Below are 18,849 nucleotides of genomic sequence, written 5' to 3' on the forward strand. Positions count from 1 at the left end.
TGAATGTATTTATTAAACTATCAATATAAGATATAATTTATCATTTTTCTGCCTACCAGAAATATACAATAAAACTGATGAAGACATTTTCTAAAAACTAATTAAAGCCAGTTTAACATGCATTTTTAAATGATTCTTAAAGAATCATACCATACCATATGGAATATATTGTTTTTGTTGCTTTTCACAGGTTCAAAAGGAATGGAACAAGACCAACTTCCACTGTTCCATTATCAAAATGAGCCCTGTTTCACTCTCTCACCAAATAGTTTAAAGCAGTGGTCCCCAACGTTTTTTGGACCGGGGACCGGTTGGGGCATGCAGGCTCTGTGTGTGGACCAGTTGGGGGGGCGGGGTCACCCTCACCCTCACAGGTGGGCTGTCATGCTTGGAGGTGGGCATGTTGTGCTTGCAGAGGGGCGTGTCAAGATTGTGTGCAAGCATGACACGCCCCTCGTGCATGTGCATGACACGCCTACCTCTTGGGCGAACCCAGCCTTGAGTGGAGGGGAGGCACCTTTGACATGGTGGCCCGCACGATCCTGGAGGACCTCGAGCTGACAGGCAGTGCGCCTGAGCCAGGCCTTCCAGGACAAGGGCTTCCGAACCCTTTTTGCTGAGTACGCTGCCGAGGTGGCAGCCCTGGAGCGGCAGTGGGATGTCAAGGCCTGCTTCCTCCTCCTGGCTTCTGGCTGGGTGGGTGGCCAGCCCGTCACAGAAGTGTCTGCGGGGGCTTAGCAGAAAAGGTGTCATGTCCTTCAGTCACACTGACTCTACTGTGGCAAAGGGACGGGGCAAGGAGAACAAACCATTTCTCCATTCCTGGCTCTATCTCCTTTGTTGCTCTCTTTGCCTGAGCTCTTTCTTTCCCTCCTCCTCCCTTGCAGAGATGGCAGCAAAAAAAGTAATCACACAAGACTCAAGGAAAGGAGACAGCTCACTTCCCCTGGCAGCCCCCAGAGCACTCTGACAAGCCTCATCTGGCATGTATGAAAAGGCTGTCTGGGAGCAACTGGGAAGGAAAGGAGAGCACCTTTTTCCTTCAGTAAAGACCAGGTTCTAGGAAAACAAGATGCAAATGCTTCCCCATGAACCTTGTCATCCTTGAGATCTGGAATCCAGAAGAACCACAATACCTGCCAGGCACTGTCCATTACTGTGGCAGGCAGATATTTCAACCCTTCCCTTGCAGCCCTGTTCCATGTATGTTTCTGCAAAAGACAGGTATTTCTTGAACAACACTTGTTCTTAGGCAAGTGTGCCTGAACTCCTTGCCTTCCCTACAACCCACGGCAGCTCAGCTCCTTGCGGCTGGGGGCCAGGCAGTATGGCAGGGAACAGTGACAGCTGCCAGGCACACTCAGGCCACCCCACCTGCTGGTAGGCGCAGAGGCTGAGCCGCCGCTGGTTGCAGGGAAGGTGAGGAATCAAGGCTAGTGACCACCGCTGCCTCCACCGGATCTCAATTCGCCCTTCTGCAAGCGCGACACGCCCCCTGGGTGGGCGAGGGGGGGGGATGGAGATCCATGTCCGTGGCCCAGTTCCGGCTAGCCCACGGACCGGCACCGGGCCGCGGACCGGGGGTTGATGACCCCTGGTTTAAAGCCTCATTATCTTGGAGCTGCAGAGCTGGAAGGGGTCCTGTGGATCATCAAGTCCACTCTTTGTCAAGGAGGCACAGTGGGGAATTGAACTCCCAACCTTTGGCTCTGCAGCCAGATATCTAAACCAATGAGTTATCTAGCATCATACCCTCAATCTATCCCTGGCTCCTGTTTAATAACCAGAATTCCAGGTAGGGCTGGGGAACATTTCCACCTGAAGCCCTTTGGAGCTGTGATAATGCTGAAACATAGGAAAACTTAGGTCTCCATGTACAAGTCAAAAGACTTTTTGCAGGGGTTCTATTCTGTCTTTTAATTCTTTAGCGAGTAATTAAAAGGAAGAAAAATAAAAGTAGGGGTGGGAGAACATGGGAGAGTTATAAATGAGAGAGGATATCAAGTGGAGCCTCATGGCTGGACATTTTCCAATTGCTATACCATCCCCCAGTTTTGTGGTCTCCAGATGTGTTGGGGTACATCTCCTATCATCCCCAGAATGAATAAAGGTTGGGAAGAGAGCTCTGTGTTTTTTTAAATTATTCAAACCCATTTAATTCTAACTTTTTTCTGCTAAGTGCAAGTTTCAGCATCAGTGAAACGAATAAAGGGGATTTATACAGATGGTACATGACATCTGTGAAACTAGCAAAAATAACTAAATCTAACAAAATAAATGCTGGAGATGTCAATCGGAAAAGGGATCATTATACCACATGTGGTGGAGTTGCAAGGTAATAAAGAAATTTTGGGAAGAAATTGATCAAATAATAACTAAGAACCTGAATATTCAAGTAGAACTAAAACCAGAGAATTACTTGTTAAATATGATAAAGGGAAAATTGAGACAGGAAACTAGAATATGTTTATATATTTTTGGAGCAACTAGAATTCAAATAGCAAGAAAATGGAAAAGTAAGGAAGAACCATTGGTTGAGGAGTGTCTACCTAAATTACAGGAATTTATTTTATGGGATAAACTGACAAAATCATTAAAGGGGGAGAATACAGCAGAATTTGAGAATCAATGGGGTGGTATAAGGAAATACCTAGAAGAAAGATGGAAATATAAAGCTAAAATCCAAAATTAATAGAAGGTTATAATAAAAACAAGAACCATTTTATCACATTTTAGATATATAATTATGTAACTACCTATTTTTAAAAGAACTGTTAATGTAAAGAATGAGAAGAAAATTAAGCAAAGGTACTATTATATGGGCGAGGAAAATAATAACTGAAAACTAATTGGAAGGAAGTTAAATAAAAGCAATGTTTTTCTTTTTGGAAAATAGATAACAGAATGGAATGTTATGTTATACTGTTTGATTTGTTTGATTTGCTAATAAAACTTAAAAAAAAAGAGGGGGATTGATTTATTTATATGCCGCCTTTCTCTCCATAAGGGAACCAAGATGGCTCACAACAATTAAAACTGTACAATGAGAACAGGTTAAGAAACTATACAAAACAATATTGAAGCACAAATTAATTTCAGTTATGGGTGCCAAATAGAATAGACCCATTAAATGAATAATTTGTTGATACTTCTGCAAGTCCCATTGATTTAACAACTGACTCAACAATTGGATCTAGCCCTCCTTATCCTGCAAAGTGTCACTTACAGTCTACCCCTTACAAATCTGCATTTGAGGAGTAATAGTGCAATCTAGTATCCAAATTAAGGTAACTGATTTCAAATGGCAAGCAGGGACTTGTGTTATCACATCACCTTGACAGCATTGGTATAGCCATAATGTCAGCATAAACTCATCAGGGCCAAGGCTGAAAATGGGTTGTGTTGGGGATGTGACATAGACAAGACAGACTTTTCAGCTGACCAAGACCTTGCTGTTGTCCTTGGAGGTGGTCTGCTAAGTTGGTAACAAAAAGAGCTGCAAGCTAAAATATTCCAGACGAAGTCAATGTAGAGCCACATACCACTACCCTCTCCCTTCCTGCTCCGCTGCCACAGCCCAGGATGTTAACTTACTTGGCACAAGGATGTGCTCTAGCTGAGGATGCTAATCCACAAGCATTAGGCAAACTCCAGACAAAAAAAAACACCCATCTCAGGTAAGAGGCCACTTGGCTTCAGGCTATAGCACTCTATCCTTTGAGTCTGGAGAAGCTGAAATACACAAGTGGACCTTTTGACAATCTGCATTATAGTAAACAGGCCATTTGACAAAAATAGCAAGCATGCCACCTTATGACTCCAGACAAGAGTCTAGCCAATGGAAAAGAAGCAGAGCTCCATGCCTGCAACTAAGGTGCAAAGATAAAACATTTCACTGCACAAAATCAGGAAAGAAAGGAAAAAAGAGTAAGATTCAGACCTAGTAATTTTATTTATCAAGTTATTTCTGTAGCACTTTTCATTTCAAAAAACCCATTAAAAACATCTATGCTAATTTATTGGAATTAGTTTATTAACTGATATAGTTATGTATTGCATTAATTTTATTTAGTCTACTTTAAGCAAGATTGAGCCCATTGTAAGGAAATAATTGATACCTGACAGTCCAAAACGCAGACTGATAATAAAGAGATTCTAAGCTTTGTATTCGGATGCTACTTTTGGCAAAATCCAAAGAAACAAAACAAAACAAAAAGACAAAAACATGTGGCATCTTAAAGGACTAACTATAGCAATCAACTAAAAAGGCAATAAAAAGTCTGCAGAAGCAACAAAAATGTTTCTGAGAACATGGTCTCTTTGACGAGTGAGGTGATAAAAATAAACTGCACGGGAAAGCTGAAGAGGAGGCACTGGAGCAAAAACTTACTTTGCTTGTTTAATGTCACCCAAGAGGAACTGTGAACCTAGGAGAAAGCCTTCCTCCAGCCACAAGGTAATACTTTTAGCTCGGCTGCAATTGGCTGATCTAATGTGCCTCCTAGGTTTTATTCTAACATGTCTGATACAGGGTTTGCCTTGTTTCTGTATACATCTCTTCACAGTCCAAAAAGAAGAAGAAGAAGAATGAAGCATTGTGATATAAGGCAATGGAGGAGGTTGCTGAGAGACTGGCTGTCTTTTATCTAAGATTGAGAGGGACAATCTTGAGAGGTGAAACCTGAAAATTGCTACCTCTGAACTGACTCTACCACCCCGTTTGGAACCTGTTTTGAACAGATGAACCTGGTGCATACTTCTAGCCATGGATTTTGAAACTGGTTTTTCTTTTGAACCACCCCAAGCTCTGTAATATCCAATGTGATGAAAGGTTCTGCAGGACTCAACAGCTAGCTTCAGTTTGTAAGATTTTAGTGGTGTAACACATATGTAATCCACCCAACAGAGTTATATCAATGAAGTGAAGCACCTGTCTCTTGAACCCAGAGTCAAGAAGGACCTGGAGATCTTGGAGTTAAGAAGGACATAGAGAACATAAAGTTAAGAAGGACCAGATCACCTGAAGCATGTACGGCTGGAAGGTTTATGTGCCTTGCTACTTGTTCAACCTGAGCAAGCCCCATGATCCCAGAGCCCCATCAGAAGGAGGAATTGATAAACTCCATCTGAGTACTTTATACCTAGAAAATGCTGGAGGGTCTCTGTAAGTCAGAATTGACTTGATAATAAACATGTGCATATATGATTCTAGCAAGCTGTTCATTAATAAATGTGTGTTGTGCAAAACTAGAAGAAATGCAGGAGCAAATGGAAGCTTTTAATTAAAGGCATACAAGTTATATGAAGAGACTTCAAAGAGCCATGCTTACAGTTAAAATTCTGGTTTAATTTTTAGAACTACAGAAAAATTCTGGAGAAGGGAAGGATAATATCACAGAGACATTGCAATGGAACAATGCACCCATATCTCATAAAAATGTATGAAGAAAGAATGGCAGCAATAGTATAAATTCCAAGTGTGGAAGCAACAGAGGGCAAGTCATTGGTAACAAATATTTATTTATTTATTTTAAATATTTTGACCCCGTCTTTCTCCTTAAAAAAGGACCCAAAGTGGCTTACATCATTAAAAAAAATGACATTTAAAGCTAAGTATACAAATACTAAAAAGGATCAAACACATATCACACTAAAAGAAAACAAAAGCAACACTAAAAACACATTTGAACCAGTAAGGCACAACAATCCATCAAAAAACCTCATTCAGGCAGCCAGTCAATTAAGGGAAAGCTTATCTGAAGAGGAGAAAGGACAGCACAAATGGGACCAGCCTGGCCTCCTGTGGGAGGGAGTTCCATAGTCTGGGAGCAGCTGCAGAAAAGGCCCTCTGTTTTGTTCCCACCAAGCACACCTGTGAATGTGGTGGGTCCAAGAGAAAAGCCTCTCCTGATGATCTTAACATGTGGGCAGGCTCATAAAATGAGACATGGTCCTTGAGATAGTTTGGATCCAAGCTGTTTAGGGCTTTATAGGTTAGAACCAGGACCTTGAATGGTTCTAACACATTGTCCACGAGGGGTAAGAAGCTTTTACAACAGACACAGTACCTGTGGAGCAGCAGACTAGAACAGTTTTATCCAATCTGAGTTACACCAGATGTGGTAGACTGCAGCTGCTAATATTCTCTGGCAGCATGGCCAATGGCTAGCTTACTATGCTCATCTAAGCCAGCATTTTTCAAATTAATGAGTAAACATTAGCTTATCTGTTTCACAATTTCCCTCTCTTTCCTACCCCCATCCCTGTAACTTAATGTGGCGGCTTCAATGGCTGCCTGGGGCTAACAATAGCTGCATTTATATATCATGTTTTACTTGTAAGTTGGCATATAAGGGAGTGCAGTGGGCTGAAGCCACCTGTCCATTGAGGGGAGGTTTAATATTTTTTTTAAAAAAAGTTTAATCCTTTCTTTCTCCTTGGTGCGGTCTTGGCAGTCGTTGCATTTGATCCAACATGGAAAGCAGCACCATGGTGTTCTGCCAAATGGTGGCTCTAGTGGAGTTTTTGCAAGTGGTGCAATAACAATGATGCCAGTGTCCTTTCCTTTAGAGGTGAGGCAGGGGAGGAGAGACCTTCCGGCCTAAGTTCACTTCACTATTCCAACTTGCTTTTTTGCTGTCGTTTAGGTGAGTGTGGAAGGCTGCAAACCACTCTGGGAACTGTTCTTCAGCTGTGATTATTCCACATTCTGTCTTTAATAGCAAGGCACTCTGCTCTTAAAATCTGTGTGTGTGAGGGAGTCGGGTTGTGTGTGGGGGTGTTGGGTGTTGGAGATAGGGAAGATCAATCGTTTGCTCTTCATCATCATCTTAAAACTGCAGAGCTGGAAGGGATCCTAAGGACCAAGTCCAGCCCCAGTCAAGGAGGCACAGTAGCGAATCAAACTCCCAACCTCTGGTTCCGCAAGCATTTAATTCTTCTTACCCAGAACCAGCTCTGTCATTAGGTAGAAAGAGCCAATTGTTCCAGGCAGCAGAAGTACGGAAATGGACAGAGATTGCAAAAAGGTTCTTTTTGGGACCCCCTTCATGGATTGTTGCCTTGTCGTGGTGAAGGGGCTTGAGTAACTCAGAAAAGCTATGGGCTATGCTGTGCAGGGACACCCAAGACGGACAGGACATAGTGGAGAGTTCCGACTAAACGCAATCTACCTGGAGTAGGAACTGGCAATGCCACTCCAGTATCTTTGCCAAGAATGCCCCATGATCAGAAATGAATTTGACACAACTCCGGGAGGCAGTAGAAGATAGGAGGGCCTGGCGTGCTCTGGTCCATGGGGTCACGAAGAGTCGGACACGACTAAACAAACAAACACTTTTTGGGACTACAGCCCTTGGAACTCCCCAGCACCAACATGATTTTAGAAAGGACAAGACTGTACATGCCATGTTGCCTGCCCGCTGCCTTCAGATACTGTGCAAGCAGAACTGGATTAAGACACACTGAGGACCTAAGCAATTCTAAGTTTAAAAGTCTCCAAACCAATTTTTAAAAAGAATTATTCCAACATGGCAAAATATGATAAATTATTGATTGAAATTCTATTTGTTATTCTGTATAAGGCTGATCTGGCATCAGTACAGCATTAGCAGAATGCACTGAAGGTCCCAAGGTTCCCCTGCAATCCTTTTCATGGCAGGCAAGCCACTGGGGGATGGAAATCATCCCAAATACAGGTATAGTCATCTCAGCATCAGTGATTCACAAAAGTTAAAGACTACAGACAGACAGACAGACAGACAGACAGACAGACAGACAGACAGACACACACACACACACACACACACACATTTTCAATGGCTTCCTCACAATGAAAGGGATTACAAGAGCCTTGAGGGGGAAATCAGTAATTTTCTATTTCTGAAAAATTATTGTGGCTGATGACATCATTCTCAGCCTCATGCCATATGACCATATGAATAGGATTTCAGCTATTACATTATTAATATAATAATTATTCTTAACTATTAATTTGTACATAAACCTAGCATTTATATACATATGCTGGAAGTACACTTCCATCTTGTTGGCTTCTTGTTGCTCATGAAAAATATTGTGAAGATACACCATCTTGTCCTTCCATTTCCCTCAGTGAACAAAATGTTTGTAGGCCCTCCCTGTCCTTTCTTGCCTTTTTAGTGGATGCGGTGTTGAGTCCTACAAAGAGAGAGCTTGGAGTACTATCTTAAGGGAGACGTATTCTTCCATGGTGTTCTTTGATGTTAAACTTCGCAGTTAACAGGTGATCAGGGAGCAGACATTTTCTTTTCAAGTGGTTGTTGTGGGTTTTTTGGGTTTTTTGGCCATGTTCTGAAGGTTGTTCTTCCTACGTTTCACCCAGCTTGTTTAAGGGCATGTTCAGCTACTAAAACAAGCTGGACATGAAGTTCTATTTCCAAATACCTAAGTACTGGACTACATCAGCAATCATTATGTTAGACTGCACAGGGAAGCCATTGAAATCCACAAACACCAGCAGAGCTTCAACAAGAAAGAAGAAAGTTTAAAACTCAACAAAGTCTGGATCCCAGCACTGAAAAATATAGCCTGCAAAAGGTCAACGAACTCTACCTGGCTACAAGGACCAGTGGTCACTGCACACAAAAGACAAGCTAATGACACCCATCAATCACAGTGACAGATAATATCTCCCTCTTATTGCAACAATACACCCACAACAAAGAAATATGCTGATCGCCACAATCACCCATCTCCTGAAAAGGACAAAAGTTGATCCCACAGCTATAAATACTCAACTATCCAAACAAACTGCATCAGAGCACAGACAGAGTTCTGACTCCTGTCCTCTGAAGATGCCGGCCACAGAGACTGGCGAAACCTTTGGAAGAACAACCTTCAGAACACGGCCAAAGAGCTCAAAAAGCCCACAACAACCATCAGATCCCGGCCGTGAAAGCCTTCGCGAATATATTCTTTTTGCAAAGTGGCTAAGAGGCCTGGAAGTCAATGCTCATGAATAATTACCCTGAGGCTAACCTTTATGTTAAACAACCCCCACATAGGTGAAGGATTGGTGGCGGCTAATTAATTGATTTGTCTGTTACTATCACAGACAAGACTAGCACAGAAGAGGATGTCACAAGGCCTGTGGCTTCTGCCAAAATCCTTCACATTTTACAAGAGTACATTTGCAAAATACCTGATAAGGTTTATAACGATGACTGTGAAGCAGCATCTCAGAATCCTGTGTTTAGTTCCAAAAGCAGTTAAGTGAACTATATGCATGCATATTTAAAGTTCATTAGGTGCAAGGTGGAATTTTTAGTCTTAATCAGCTCAGAAGATGAAGGGCTTTAAAAAAAAAACCCACCTAACTCAGGGTAGTGGTAATGTATCGCCAGCCTACTAAAATGCAGCAGTCTGAATTCCCTGGAGAACATTAACTTCCCACTCTTTATGTAGGGATGCTTTACTTCTTGCTGTGCTAGTGAATATTTGTGGCTTCTTTGAAACACAAAACGTTTGAACTTTTCTGTGGCTTTTCATCTACTGTACTTTAATGAAGAGTCCTGCAGGATTCAAAAACTTGCCTTTTGTGCTATTTTAGTGGTCCAGTAAACATAGCAGCCAACCCTCCCAACCCTGTCCTCAAAAAATGTATTATCTTCACCTACTAGGTTGTGTCTGTAACCAGTTCTGAAAGAGGCAATATTCCCTCTGTGATTCACCATACTCCAAACCTGGCAGGAAGGGAAATCTGTCATGTTTTTCTGTGAACTGAACCACTCGCATGGCCTACATTTTGTCCTGCAGGATTGCTTACCCTTTATGAGAGATTTTAAATTAATGTATACCTGAATCTGGTACTCGTGGAGCCCAGCACACTTCTGAAAAACAACCACCCACTGCATTCAAATATAGCAAAAGCAACACTAACCAGTGTTCCGAGAGAAAGGAAAACTCTGCCATACAGCTATGGCCTTGGTCATGTCTCCTACAAGCCCAGTAATGGAGAAAGCGGACTTAGACTGTCTACAGCCACAGTTCTCCAAGACCCATGGCAAAGTGCCTGGAACACTCTTCTTTCAGTGGCTGGATGTAGGAAGTAAATTAATGAAACATTCTCCCTGGGACATGGAGTATAGTCATGCAGATTCTAGGCTAAATCGTGTTTATGTATTTTCAGCCCTTACTGAGCAGCTGATAGCCATGTCTCCCTCTCAGTTTATTTTTTTTGACATCGGTGTTACCCTCCTGGAGTGCAGGAGGGAAGTTTTGGAGAGGGGTGGGCTGAACCCAGCGAAGCTGAAACCAGCCCTGAAATTCTAACAGAGGGAACGCCCAGGGTGGAAAAGGAAGGAAGAGAGTTTCCTGGGAAATAAAGAACTTTATTGACCTTTAAAACTTAACCTAAACAGCCTCAGATTCTATTGTCTGAGGAAGGCTTAATCTAATGGAAGCTGAGAGTGAGAAATGAAATAAATATCAGAGAATGTAAGACAAACAACAAAGACTGCCACCACACAGTGTTCTATCTTCTCCCCTGCTGAGAACAGACCCCCTGTTGTGGAGGACCAAGAGAGAAAGAGAGAGAATGGTCTCCAATACAAAAGCTGAAAGCAAAAATACAGTTAATCCCAGCTGCTTCACAGGCCATGTGAAGGAAGGTGTGCCCAGTTTGTTGGCTCATACTATTAAGTGCCTTAAGGCTGCACTTCTGCACACAGTTATTTAAGAACTTAATGGGACTCGCTTTTGAGTGGATATAAAAAGGATTTCAGTGTAAAGTTTTCTGTTCCTTGGCTTACTACAAGTATAGGCAAAATAGGATATACAAAAAAAGCCCTGTAAATAAATCATTAGATAAAAGCCATCATGGGAAGACAAGAGTCATTGCAAAAGATGATAATGGTGGCAAAAGTTGAAAGCAACAGTAAAATTGGAAGAGATTGATTGACTCAATAAAGGAACTCAGAGCCTTGAGCTTCCAAGACCTGAGGAGTGCAGTTAAATACAGAACCTTCTAGAAGTTACAAATTTATAGGATTGCCAGGGAAGTTTAAAGAAACTTGACAACATGTTGCAATGACAATAGATTTTATTAACTTTATTTAGAAATAAGCACTTTGGTTTAGTAAACTGAGCAAAAATTATATCATAATTAAATCAAAATGAGTAAAGATGGCAACCTGTATGCTTAAGTCCAAGTCACACTAATGGAAACAATGGCTGAAATCCAGCAGTGTAACTTATACCACGTAAACCTAATGACATCATCAGCCTTGGCAGTTTTTTTGGAAATTAAAAATTCCTGATTCCTCCTCTGAAGGTTCCAAGGCTATCTTGGGATCCTTTTTATTGTGGAGAAGCTGTTGGGTGCCACAGGGAGAGGTCCTTAATTTTTGAAAAACCATCATGGCTGATGACCTCTTCAGCCTTGTTGAGCTCAGCCAATGGATTATAAACTCAAACAATACTTAATTCGTACTAGTTGTTAATGTTTGATGGATTTCAATGCCTGTGTAATTTATTTTATTTTATTTATTTATTTATTTATTTATTTATTTATTTATTTATTTATTTATTTATTTATTTATTTATTTATTTATTTATATCCCGCCCATCTGGTATAATATCAGTCTGAGCGGCTGACAACAGAACAAATACAATTAAAACAAGATGAATCCATGAACATCCATTATTAACAAACATACTAAAAATAATAAATGATAGATAAGAAAAAGAAAAAGTTAAATTAAATAAATTAGATTAGATTAAATGCTGGCAGGAGGGAAGGCCTGGACATAAAGCCATGTTTTTAGTTGGATTTTGAATGTACCCAGCATAGGGGCTGCACGAATCTCAGGAGGGAGATTGTTCCAGAGGCGAGGAGCCACCGCCGAGAAGGCCCAGTTTCGAGTCTTTTCCCTCCGGGCCTCCCTCGGCGTGAGGCTCCTCAGCCTCACCTCCTGGCTCACGCGGGTGATCCGGGTAGATCTTGCTGGGAGAAGGCGTTCTGCCAAGTATCGAGGTCCCAAACTGTTAAGTGAGCATTAAAACTTTGAATTTGATACGGAAGCGAATGGGCAGCCAATGCAATCTGGCCAGTATAGGCGTAATATGATGGTATTTCCTCCCTCCTGTAAGGAGTCTGGCCGCTGCGTTCTGCACCATCTGAAGTTTCCGTATCAACCTCAAAGGCAGCCAGGTTTGTAGCCATAAATGCTTATCAAAGTGGTTGTAGCCAAAACAGCAATTCCATCCAGAACTTTGGGATGACATATCTCCCTGATCAGTCCATGAGTTGCCCTTACACCTTCTGTTCCCTTCCTTCCAATGGAAATAAACAGCTGTTTCTGGTACCAGCTAGTGTTTTTGGTACCATCTTGTGCCAAATACAAACAAATGCTATTGTTGTGAAGATTATCAAAGAAATATTTAAAAGGAGAGGGAAAGTTAAAATACATTGTTATGTTTTAATTAAGATTTTTCCCAAGCACTGTTTACAATATGCTGGATTCTCTCGCCCACCATAACTAATTTGACATTGAATGTATCAGCTCTAAATGGTGATGTTGGTCAGTACTCGTAATTCTTGCTTTTCCTATGCTTTTTTTGTAATTTATTTTATCTTGAAATATCAGTTGTAATAGTCCATATGTATCATTTCTCAGTCTAGCTTTGAGTCTTTTGTTTGTTTTGTGATTCTCCTTAGTACTTCTTTTTGGTCATCTTTTCAATCCATGAAATTCTTAACATCATGCAATAATTCTATCTTTCAAAAACTTCTGTTTTTTTAAGGCACCCATGAGTCCAAGCCTTATAATAGAACCAATGTTCTATTGCATTCCCAAAGCTGTTCTATTGCATTCCCAGTGCATTCCCAAAACTGTTGTTGTTTTTATTACCTATTATGTTTTTCACTAAAAAGAAGCCTCTTGGCTATTTCTGTTCAGATTTTTCTTGCATGTCAGTGATCTTACTTACTATTCATTCAAACAAATTCCAAGGTACCTATACTTGCCAATGCACTCCATACCTCCATTTTGAATCTTTACCTACATTTCTTGGGATGCTTGCTTCGTATGCTAATTCAGATAAGAAGGACTTTCACTTCCTAGTCTTAACTGGCACAGCGAAAGAATACAAAGCTTGCCAGAACTGCTGAACAACAATATATAACCCTTTTGTCACGGAATACAATTTAACGTTCTGAATCTGGTCTATCAACTGCCCCAGGAATTTCGTGATCCTTTCACCTCCAGTAAACTACATTTGCCGATGACATGTGGGAAATTAGTAAACCTCCCAGGACATGCAACAGAACAGAGAGGGGATTTAACAGATAGAATTCACAGACTTGCTACAGATCATCTCTTCTAATACCTCTCTCCCTTATAGGAATACAATTTAAAGTTGCCAGTTGAGGCTCTCAGAACAAATATGTTATCTTTAGATCAGAAAATTAGTCCAAAATTACTTCTTTGAATCATGCGGCCAGAATCACTTAGCTAGCATGGCTAGTGGCTAGCTAAAGGTTTCTGAGTTTTCTATTCCTCCAAAATAATATCTCCAAATTGGTGATGGTGATTGGACTCAGGTCACCCATTACACCTTTCTGCCCTTCTCATTTATTTCATAATGTTAACTTTTCATTCCATAAAATTTTTTTCTGAAGACTCGGTGGTTGTAAGAGCACAGCATCTCCTCCTGCTTCCTAAACCGTAACTGCTCTTTATGTCCTCTCCCAGAAAGACAGCACCTAGTGCAATAGGAGCAGTTCTAGTCAGAATAAATCTGGAAATCACTACGAGTGCTGAAGATTTAGGAGTATACATGGGATTCTTTGGATCTTAGCTGTTAAGTCTATATCAGTTGAAAATTCTTGAATTAGATTCAAATAACAGATTTATCATTTTTATTTATCTGTTCAGCTCTGGATTCCAGGATGCATGTCTGCAACATAATTCCATTTGAGACCTATGGATCTTAATCATCATTGTACCTATCCTAGCAAATCCATCTAAAGTAATGATAATGTGAACAAGAGAGGTAAACAATGAATGACTGCATAAACAGCAACCACTTTTTCCACTCCAGAGTATAGAAGTCTGTGGTGGTGGGTTTTTCCTGGTCACCTTCTGTATGCTGTTAGCCTGAACACGTCTATTCTTTCTTTTAGGTGCCTTTTGAATGAATAGGGCCTGTTGTTTGATGTGCCTTCACTTTAATGTAAAGCACACCATTACTAGGTTAATGATCATGAGCTGTCATCACAGTCACTTTGAAAAGGGGATGGTGATGAATGGGAACCAGCAGCTCAGAGGAAGGCGGAACACTGAATGCCCAGCAAAGTTTATTTAAGCTGTGCTTGATAATGGGCCTGTATTTTGAGATTATTGGAGACAGGGATGTTTCTAGTCACTATTTGAATAGCACACATTCCCTCCACCTCTCACAGCAGGGCCAAGACATTTTACTACCAGAGTCAAGGCTGCAAATTGTGCTCCTGTCTTCCCAAGTCAAAGTGCTTAATCTCCTGAACCAGCCAAACTATTTTGGAACATGAACTAGAAAATCCCGCAACTGTGATTCCCTCGAAAGCACAATAACAAGCTAAGAACTAAAAAGTTGTTGTTGTTTTAAGATACTCAAAATTTGCTATCCAAAGCAGCTGTTTCACCCTGCCTAGTGGTAGAGTGAATGGTGCTCTTGTCCCTTTCACTTAGGCATTGAGCATGGCAGCATTTGAAAACACTGCTTTTTTGGATGATAATAATTTTGCCACATCTCAGGTATGGATAATGTTGACCTGTGGCCTGAAAGCTACTCTTGCTGCAGAGCAGCCGTTTACTCTGGAAAATGGTGGTTATAGGGCCAGTGCAATATTTTCCACTGTCTGAGATGGGAAGAATAGTGCTGCCCTTCTTCCACCAATGCTCTCCCCTCACCCTGTACTCCCTGCTGCCTCATAGAAACACTCCCATGCAACAAGGAGAGAAAGAGAGAGAAGAGGAAGAAGCTAGCAGTGAAAGTATATTTTCTTATCCAATAACTGCCTTTGTAGCTTGTATGCTTTTCCATGGACTATTCTGGTAAAGTCCGGCTCCAAGAACCCTCAAGAACCTTGATAGCCCTCTCTCCCCAATTCCTTCCTCTTTGGTCTGCATATTCCTACAATGCCTTAGTACCAAGCATCGTTAGACTCAGACATTATTAAAACAGGCAGGTGAGAAGTAATCAAATTACAGAGGCAGGTTGGTTAGCAAAGAAGGCTCCAGCTTAGGTGGTAGTCAGTGAGTTGTGAAAATGCCACCATTCACAGCACTGCACTGCCAGAGTCAACCATGTCAACTCAGCTAAAAGCTGAATTGATCCTAGGAGGCATGAGGCAGCAACGCTCTGAAGGTTTTGGAGGTACAGTAGGTTGAAGATAGACTAGGATCCCTTCTAGTTCTGTTTTATTCACATAAAATGAGATCCTATTGATGCCTGGGATCATGAATGAATCAAGTTATTGTGCATGCAGAGCCAGTTGCGTGGTTCTTATTTACAAGTTGGTCCTTGAAAAGTGGAATTAAAATTATGTAGAACTAGTTCTAGTTAGTATGTAACTAGTTCCTGCACTGCTGGCTATATAAGTAAAGGTGTCTCAGGCTTCATATTATTCCAGAGCATTATCATAGCAATCCATATTTATTTATTTATTTATTTATTTATTTATTTATTTATTTATTTATTTATTTATTTATTTATTTATTTATTTATTTATTTATTTATTTATTTATTTATTCATTCATTCATTCGTTCATTCATTCATTCATTCATTCATTCATTCATTCATTCATTCATTCTATTTATATCCTGCTTGTCTGGTCATTGAGACCACATGTATCAATGGGGAATGTGTGATCCTTCTGATATTGTTGGATTAGAACTCCTGTCAGACTGAGCCAGACACAGGCATTGGTGAGAAGGAAGAAGATGTAGTCCGACAATATCTGGAGGCCCACGTGTTCCCTGTTCTGGTCTATATGTTTGTTTAATACAATGCTATAAAAATGAATATTCAAGGTTTTGTAATATAATACTATGGAAAGTTGAAGGCAACAGGAAAAGAAGAAAATCAAATATGAGATGGATTGACTCAATAAAAGAACCCATGGCCTTGAGTTTCCAAGATCTAACATGACCTATTAACGACGGGGCCTTTTGGAGGTCATTCATTGATAGATCAACCGTACTGAAGTGACTTAAAGGCACACAACAACAACAAGACTACGCTGGGTTATCTGTGTAACTTTTATAAGGACAATTCTTCAAGTAATTTTTTTTAACTTTTAAGCACGCTGTTCTTTTTTGAGCTGGTTTTCCCTGCAACCCAGTTTTTAAAGAAAAAAAGTGATACGGTTAGAGACATTGCCACATGACTCCTTTTATGGGGAGACCATCTTCTGTTGCTATAACAACGCCACTCTAACTGAGACCTCCACTTAAAATGCCAGAAAGCCAGGCACTGCCATAGCATTTTGTGTAGATGGTGTGTGTATTTAATTCATCAAGTGAGAGGGAAAGAGACTCCTAATCAGAGGCCTAGACCACAGAGAGATAACACCATACTTACTAGTTAGAGGAAGGGCACAGTTGGAAAGCTTCAGGTCTTTAATAGGTGGTAGAAACTATGCATCACCAGCCAGTATGGACATCAAAGATATGTGCAGAAATGGAAATTTGCTTTTGTCATAAAGCTGAGGGCATGCATTTAAATAGTGAATGGCAAGGAAAGGACTGCAGTTGAATTGGGGGATTTAATAGACTGGGAATTGCAGATGCTTTGGGGTTCAGAGCATTGGGAATAAAAGATAAACAAATCTGCTGGTGAGAGTGACTGGTGTTAGGTCAGGCTAAGGGTCGCTGAAAGGTCAAGCTGCCTCCAATCTAGATATTTTGGTTGCCTATTTACCTAGTGCAAAAAGCCAGAAGGGGCTGAAACACTCCCTGACATTCTTGGTTGCAGAAACAGCCAGGTTGGTAATACATAAGTGGATGGACAGATAAACAGTGAAGCAAATAATCTGGAAAAATCTTGTTTCAACCGCAAAAAGAGGTCTAATTCATTTGCAGCTCTTGTATTACACTTTTGTTTTTTGGTGGGCACATATCTGGAGGGTACAATATTGGGGAAAGCCAGATCTCTGCATGTAGAAAATGTGAAATGTCATAGAAATCCTCCTCCTAAAATAAACTAGTGACTATTGTATATTATAGGTGCTTTATTTTAGGAAAGAATGTGTTCTAGATATCCCTAGCTTGATGATATTGTAACAAGAGTTGTTTTTCTGACCATATTTGTTTTGACAGGAAGAGTGCTAAACAGACAGAGAACACACAATTTGTTCTAAACATTTTCTGGAGCATCTCAGCATTCATGGTAAAGAAAATAAATCACTCCTTGATATTGGGGAAGACTGGGGAAAATGTATACAGTACAAACAATTTCTGGCAATGAGGTAGTAAAAGTCACAATGAGGAAGTGATTCATCCAAGTATCATTCTGAAATGGAACAGTAAGAGTGAGAGCAGCTATTAATTTACATTACATTGTGTATTTGTTGACATGATAAGGATGGCACGTTGAACTATGGGTACAGCTCAGCATCAGCAAACCATATAAAATAAAATGCTAACAAAATATTATTGTACTTCTACTTACAGCATTTGTAAGTATTAATTATTAAGATACTTCTGTAATATGATTTTTGTCTTTTATTTTCCATTCCAATGTCATTTGCTTGGTTTGGTTATAGCATGTCAGACAGTGGATCAAAAAGTATGTTTCTCTAAATTTTTGAAGTATGCCAGATTACCCCATTGGAAGCGGGAACTCTAAAAGGGCTGATAAGTTATAAATACATCTGATAAACACTAATTAATGTTGCTAATTTGAATTACCTCCTAATCCAGTTAGGAATTCAAGGTTTGCATGGCACTAATGTACAATTATAAAACATTTAAAAGCACAACTTGCAGTACTATTGCTTCTCTTATATTTCCCCCTATCAGTTAAAAAAAAAAACAGGTAGGAAATGTATAATGCTGATGTGAGAAGTGCAGTGTGGATGCTTGTTTTGCTTTGAGTGCACAGAACATCCTTGATGTGCTGGGAAAGGAGGCTTGCTTACATGCTGCTGTTTTCATAAACAAAATAAGTATTATCTGCAGCTCACAGCACTATCCTAAACTCCTTGATTGGCCATCAGAGAGAAATTAGACTAGTTTAGGTTGGAGTGAGAGTGGTGCCCTTCTAAGAGTGGAAGCACCTCCAGCCAGTGGTTCTTATAAAAACTGCCACAGACAGTAGTAGACTTCAAAATGAGGCTTAATGAAGAAAGGACAGGGAGAAATGATTCATTGAAACCCAAGCCCCTTCATTTGTCAAGGATGAGCTCTCTGTAATCTTAACTTCCTCAGATCCTGGTCTAGAGATCTGTATCATCTGAGATCTGAGGTAGACAAGGAGGACTTGTACTCATCAACTGATTCACAGAAATAAACAAAGATGCTCTTCAGGACATCAGTGGCTGTACCAAAGCTGCCATGTCTGAACTGGAACGATCAGTCCTTTGGTGCATATATTACAGCACTGACTGTTTCTGTAAAGCTATGCACCCTCAAGAGAGTATTCAGTTATGTACATATATATACTGTGATATAAGTTTAGGGGTCTAATGTTCAATAACCTGTTGAATGCAAGAAACCCAGAGCTTGGGCATCGTCTACTTTAGGACCTCTAGAGAAGGGCAAGACTATCTTGGCAGCTGGTTCCTCTGTCCAATCGTTCTTAGTTTCAGGATGAGATTCCTAATG

Source organism: Pogona vitticeps, chromosome 4 (genome assembly GCF_051106095.1).
Source record: "Pogona vitticeps strain Pit_001003342236 chromosome 4, PviZW2.1, whole genome shotgun sequence".
NCBI lineage: Eukaryota > Metazoa > Chordata > Lepidosauria > Squamata > Agamidae > Pogona > Pogona vitticeps.